The sequence below is a fragment of the Columba livia genome, chromosome 13, assembly GCF_036013475.1.
Source record: "Columba livia isolate bColLiv1 breed racing homer chromosome 13, bColLiv1.pat.W.v2, whole genome shotgun sequence".
Classification (NCBI taxonomy): Eukaryota; Metazoa; Chordata; class Aves; order Columbiformes; family Columbidae; genus Columba; species Columba livia.
The window spans coordinates 5,165,155-5,171,941 of record NC_088614.1 but is presented as its reverse complement, the minus strand read 5'-3'; the positions used below and the strand labels follow the sequence as shown (position 1 = coordinate 5,171,941).

The window sequence follows — 6,787 nt, the reverse complement described above, 5'->3', positions numbered from 1 at the left end:
GGGGCTGCGGCCTGGCCAGAGCGGCGCGGCCTCCCAAGCGTCCCCATGACAACCGGACACGCTGACTGTATCCACCGGTCTCCGTTGAGGGCCCGCCCCCTCCCTGCGCTGTCCAATCGACGGCCAGCACGGGCGGACACTGAGCTCCTGCTGGGCAATACTGAGGCCAGCGGGCTCGTGAGGCCGCATGCGGGGCGAGGTGTTCACATCGTCTCCACCATGGTGAGTATTGATTGGCTAGCTGGAGCCTCGGGGAGGGGCTTTGTCTCTCCCTCCTCAGGATTGGACGTGAGCTCCGTCAATATGTGGCGGGGCGGGGCCAAGGCTTGGCGCTCTCGTTCAAACGGCGGAGTGTGCGGGCGGTCCTGGATGGGATGTTTCACAGTTTATTCCGTGACGGCTCCGGGTGGGATGTCTCACCGTACCCCCGCGACGGCTCCGGCCGCGCTGCGGGCCCGGCCCGGGTGGCACGGAACTAAAAGGTCCCCGGGGCTGGCAGTGCACGGTTCGGGGAGGTTCTGTGGCTCCGCTTTGCAGCGCAGGTAAGGGCTAGTGGATCAGGGTCCCGCTCTAACGCCATCCTGCTTCCCGCTCCTCCGGGGACGCTGTCGGGAGACGGTGGTCGGGCCGGGTTTCCCCCACTTTCCCGCCGCGGGGCCGCGCTCTGCCTGCCTCAGCCCGGCTGGGCCGCGCTTTCCCGCAGCTGTGTCGCCGTTCCGGGCGCGCTGTCGGCGGTCCCGCCGCTGCACGGCTCGGTGGCGAGGGACGCACTCTGCGTGGCCAGGGACCGCACACGTCCAGCGCTTGCCCAGCTGTGTAACGGGTGAACGCTCGAGAGGGTCACACCGAGTCGGGAGGGTCCCTGGGCTGTGTGGGCCGGGGCAGCTCGAGGGGCAGCCGGAGTCCCCGCGGGGCCGCGGGTGTGCGCAGCCCCTGCGGCTGTGCCGGGAACACCGGCTGCTGTGTCCTGGCTGGAGAGTGGGATCACACGTATCCATGTACTCTCCAAGAACCGTATGCCGAACCTGTTATTAAGAGCCTCCAGGCCTGGAGATCTGAACTGAAACACGAAGCTGTTAAAAGCTGAAGTACTAAATGAGATAGGTGCCTGCTTGTGTTGGCCCTGTGTGACCTTAATTTAAGACCATAGTTTATTTCTGCATCAGTGAAGAGATATAGAACATAGCACACTTAGGTTTACGATCAGCATGTGTCTCATTCTGACCAGATCTTGGTCTGAATTATCACCATGTAGTGAAGTCGTGCTCTTTGTGGGTCACCTGGTAATTCTCTGGGGAGAGCTCTTTGTATCCAACGGTATGTTTAATAATGAATGCAGGGCAGTTATAAACACTGTTGGCTTTGTGGTATTCTGTCCAAGATAATGGCATCTTCTGTAGCATAAATTGTTTTAGTTGAGTTTATATATGTTGAAAGATTGTATAAAAGAAAAAATATTAGTTTGGATTTTAAATTCTAGATGTGACTGCTGTGAAAGAGAAGACTTGTAGCAGATATCTCATAACTGGAAGTCATTGGGACAACAGCTGCTTTTGTGCTACAGAGCTGAAAAAGTAAGAGACAAGTAGCCTCTTAAACTCTTCTTAAGTATAATTAATTTCACTCCATCTTTGGATTTCGGAGCCTCATTTTTTTTTTTTCTGTCACGTCTCTCTAGTCAGTTTTTCCTTCTTTGATTTACATTTTTGCCTTATGTTTTAATGAGGAATTGTTTTTTCTTTTGCTTATACTGATGACTTAGATATACTTTCAGAAGTAGCTGAGAAGATCTTGATGGATGCTATCCATAAGTATTTCAGAGAGTGATATATGGTTCTTTTACTGCTGCCACTGCTCAGTTAATGTTAATGATTAATTTCCATAAATATTCTTTTACCCTTAATGTGAAAACCCTTGAAGGTGGGTTGACTGAAATAATTCCCTTTCCTGTTGATACCTGTAGCCCAAACACGGCTGTGAGGTGCTGCTGAACACACCCAGAGCCCAGGCTCGCCCTCTGCTCAAGCAGAGCCAACACCATCACCAGTGCTCTTACCCTTTCAGAAGGGCTGGAGCCCTTGGACAGAATGGGATGACTTGTAGGCAGATTCTGTCCCAGGCCTCAGAGTGTTAGGAAAGGGCAGGTGGGTTTGTTTCCTGTTTCTGAAAATCAAAACCATTGTGTGCAGTTAAGCCACCTTTGATTCCTCAGCATATGCTGGTGTGGGGATGTGTGTGATCGCCAGTGAGGAAAACAAAGCAGCAGATCTGACCTTGGTGTGAATCCTGCTTTAGGAAGCTAGAATATTAATTGTATTTATAAGAGGTATTTCTTGGGGAAAATATGAGGATTACAATGACAATCGTTGGTGGAAGTGATGAGAAGTTTGGCTTAATTTTTGGATCACTTCACTTGTGGGTATTAGGGTGAAGTATAGCTGGAGAAAATGGAAGAAACTCTGCCTTATTAGAAGCATAAAAACTAGTGACTCTATCTTGGCCAGTGTTCCCAATTTTCCAGTAAGCTGTCTGCTGTACGGAGGTGTATAACCCTAATGGCTTGTTGTATGCCATTAAAAGGTATTGTACACTCATAAAAGAATGACATTTTGATCAATGCTGTTAAAAGAATTACTGTCTTGACACAGAAAAGCTTTCCTGCTGCAAGTTTAAAAATATGCCTTTAAAAGCTTTTTATTGAATACCTTTGCATCCCTCAGAAATGTGCTATTTTGGCACAGGGCTGCTCTGAAGTACTCCATGTTGTAACTTAAATGCAAGACCTGTTTACCATCAGAAGGGAGTGAGGCAAGGCAGGTGTAGCCACTTAACTACTGTCATGGGGACAAAAGAAAAAGCACCTTGAGCTGTTTGTATGTAGTCTAAAAATAAGAACTCCCTTTTTTTAGAGAGTCCAAAATAATTTGAAAGCTATTTGTTTTTGTGTTACTGTTGATTCCTCCCTGTCCCTCCAGCTTTGTGTGAGTGCCCCTTTGGACTTTGAAGCTGTCTGTTGCTGCTGAGGAAGGCAGGAGAACCACGAGCATCCCTGTTACAGCTGGATGCGGCTCGGGGGCAGGTGGCTGTGCGGAGAGAGGGTTGGTTTGGAGAGCTCTGGGTGTTCCTGCTGTGCTAATGCCTCTTGTAACGGAAGTCTCCTCTACTGCTGGTAAAAGATCTTATATGGGAGCTATTGTTTAATCACAAATGCTGAAGTAACGTTGTACTGGGCTTAGGGTGGCTGGAGCTGCACTGAGCTGTCCAGCATGGCCGCGCTGCTGCCCACCAGCCCACGGTGGGAGCCCAGGAAGCACACTGGTGGGCATGGCCACCTCTGTCCCCTGCTCAGAGCTGGTAACCCACCTCTTGCATCTGACGGCTTTAAACGCAAGTGTTAGAGCCCCAGGCTGGGAACTGGGGGGCAGGGGGTGATTCCTCAGCCTTGTCATGCTCCTTATGTGTCCTCCTGCCAGTCATGAGTTTGTGTCTCATGTCTTCAGTTGTTTGGCTGTGCGTGATGTGCTTAAATACAACCCTTTCTGAAGATGGAGGGATTAGGTGCAAGACCATGGTGGGATGGGTTTTGGTATAAAGAGATCCTAGGCAAGGTTTTCTGACTTTTTTTCTTCCTCTCCTTTCTATGCATTTATGATGAAAACAAGTGGATATTCTGGATGTATTTGCTATGCTGCATGTCCTGTCGTGGGCTTGTGAGCAGCTGGGTGGGATGTAAGAGTGCTTGCTCAGTAGGTTTTGTAACAGGTGAGTAAGATCATAGCATTAAGTGGTATTTCTGTACATCAAAAAAATAAAGCTGTGAGACTTAATGGTGGAATTGTGTAAGCATCTTCTCTTAAGTACAGCTTTTCAAGATATGAGATTTCTTCCAGGAAAAGGAAATATTAATACTGTGCATTGTCTGCAGAGGCAAGGTGCAAAAGAAAGAAGCAGGAGAGCTTGAATATTATCAGCACAGGAGGATGTTACTCAGATAACTGTGATCAGAGTTAAGATATGTAGCATCATAACAGCTTCCTAACTGCTTCTCAGACGCTTGAGTTTTGTCCAATGTAACTTTCAAGGAAGGCATGAGAAACCCAAATATTTCCTTGCCTGTGTTTCAATTAAACTTTTGGTAGCTTTCTGTGGGAGGGGTTTGTTTGTTAGTTTTTTTAACTATGTGAGTTTATATTAAAGTTCAACTGTAAGTTGCTAAAGTTGCTGTCAAGCAATTTTCAAGTAGTCGTTCCCACTCTGAGTTTTATTATAATGTGGTGGGAATAAGGTTAATACCAGCAAGAGAAAATGCTGACACATGGCAGAGAATTTGAATGTGGTAGACACCTAGTAATCTGAGAAACTTGCTCTCAGGTGGGGACACCGCAGGGGACATCGCGCCTGTGCCTGCCGTGGCGCCCGCGCCGCCACCAGCCCTGCTGCGCCAGCTCTTCTCTGCTGTTTCCGACTAAGCCTCACTTGTGTAACTTCAGCTTTGGGGGCAATTTGAAAGTTAAATCATGTCTGTGGTCCTGTTTACCCACAGCATCCCCTGAAGTTCCCCACAGACGCTGTTCCACGCTGACCTTCCCGAATACCTGCTCTCAGGATCGGCAGCGGCCTGTGCCTCGGACGTGCTTTTTTAGCTCTATTCAAAACTGTGATCCCCGTTTGGCTCTTCTTTACCAGGCAAACTTAACAACTTTCTATTGCTGATCCTTGATTTTTTTTTTTTATCACTCTAATCTGTAAATTTGTTCAGTAATCATATTGTGCTTTTTTTCAGGGCATAGACAAAACTGATGAGTAACATAGGGTCAGGCTCTTGAAGGTGGGATAAGAGAAACCATTCTCTTTTGTGTTGATATTTAATTGATATAAGCTGGAAACATTTATTTAGTGTTTGGCCTCATCTGCAATTATGTTTTGAGGCTTATCTGTCTCTAGCCTACTTGATGTGTCATGTTGATTTTGAGTTTCTTAATCAAACGTCATTTTGCATCAACTGCCTTACAAAAATCTGCTATATCTGTGTTATTAATTAGCAATAAACTTGTAATTAAAAATCAAGCTAGTCCAAGAAGATATTTTCTGAAAATTCACATAATATTGTATTACCCTCTCCATTTCTTTCTAGCTATAGTCCTGTATTGGCCATTTTGTTACTTTGAGATCAGTGTCAGACAGACAAGATCACGGTTACTTGAGTCACCAGACCAAAAAAACCAACCAAACCAAAAAAACACACACAAAAAAACCCCAAAACAACCCAAAACCTGTTGTTGTTTCTCTCTGCCCTCTCAAATATCCCGTGTTTTCCAAAGGATACTAAAAATGAGCGTTAATGGTCCAAAGAGCTCTTCAGCTCTTTTCCTCTAATCAGCATGGAAATTGAAACCTAGATCTTAACTCTTTCCCATTTGACCTAGTTCAAGCTACTCACTTAATTTATAAATGTCCTGACAGCCTTGTATGACTTCCTGTGGGACTTCAGCTCGCATTAATCTGTTATCAGCATGATGTTTCCTAGAGGTCCCCTGCTTAATAGGCCAGATCGACAGCACTAAATGGTTGGTTTTGACCTTGGAGGCCTTGTCACAGTTTTTGGCCTCTGGCTTTGCTGAGGGTGCAAGAGAAGCTGAAGGTCTGAATCTCGTTGGGTTATTATTTTAGGTGAACTACATCACTTTGGTTTATAATTAATATTTTCATGTTAATCTTTGCAACTGTGAACTACAGAAATTCAACAAACTTTTATAGCTAAAACCTAATCTATAGAAATTGATCATGTGAGTAAAGTATTGTAATCAATCCATCTGAGGCTAATTGTTTGATGCCAATATCTAGCTCATATAGTTCTTAGATGTCAGATTGATTGAATTGCTGTAAGAGAACTGGTGGGAATAATCTTTGGGCAATAGAGGAAGGTAATTCACGTTTTGTGTAATGACTTACGAAATAAAACTTGTGTTGTCTTATGTTTATGGCTGACTTCCTGTTGGCATGTATGTAAAACATGTAATTTTGCTCACTTTATCTGCGTAAGACAAGTCTGAGGAGAGTAAAATGAGAACAATAACTGAAGGCTGTGTGTTACAGTAAGAGGAGTAAAGGGTGTCATAGAGTAAAACGGCATCCTTCTTGGAAAGTTGAATACCTCTTGGAAACAAATGAATCAATCAAATCATTAAGATGAGACTGGGAGGGTATGTGCTTTATACTTGCTGAAGTTGTGAGCAACACCTTGATACTTTTGACAAGGGCATATTCTGAAATCCAGGACGCTCTTACTGAGTTTTTGAGGAGTAACTGAACCAGTAGCTTGAAGTAAGGTTTGCTTTTAAGTCTAGAACCTTGATTGCAGTATATCTTGTTTTGGGCCTTGCCTGAGGAACAGTGTGCATGGGGATGCTTCGTGAATCACATATTGAAAAAAGATCTAGTTCATTACGCTTTCCTTGTATCTTTAGAAATGCCGTTTGTAGCATGTTTTCTTTGTAGCTCTAGTGTTTGGGCTATAGGGATTTCAAATCTTTTAGGGGAAAAAAGATAGCTTCAGATGCAGTTCAGAGTCTGATATTTGTTTTATTAGCGGAAGTTTTTGTCTCCTGTGTTTTCCCCATTCTAGATAACCTTTTCTTGTCATCTAAGAAATTAATTTCTTTGTTGGAATCATTGCAAGTGAACTTGATAGCAGGAGTGCTGTTATTGAGGCAGCTTACACAGTGATTTGCTAAGTACAGCCTCTTCATATAATGTGAAGCAGAAGTCGATTTATTGACCACTACTG

At 45.0% G+C, this 6,787-nt stretch overlaps 1 long non-coding RNA gene across 2 annotated transcripts; it reads left to right on the top strand.

Moving 5' to 3' along the window:
* Positions 1 to 310: 310 nt before the first annotated feature.
* LOC110360371 (uncharacterized) lies at positions 311 to 5,981 on the top strand. Of its 2 annotated transcripts, XR_010465804.1 has the most exons (4): positions 311 to 542; positions 1,481 to 1,574; positions 2,976 to 3,762; positions 4,372 to 5,981. It is a non-coding gene; the product is annotated as an uncharacterized LOC110360371 (long non-coding RNA). The 2 variants fall into 2 exon arrangements; XR_002416215.2 differs by lacking the exon at positions 4,372 to 5,981 and having other exon boundaries at positions 2,976 to 4,358.
* The last annotated feature ends 806 nt before the right edge of the window (positions 5,982 to 6,787 follow it).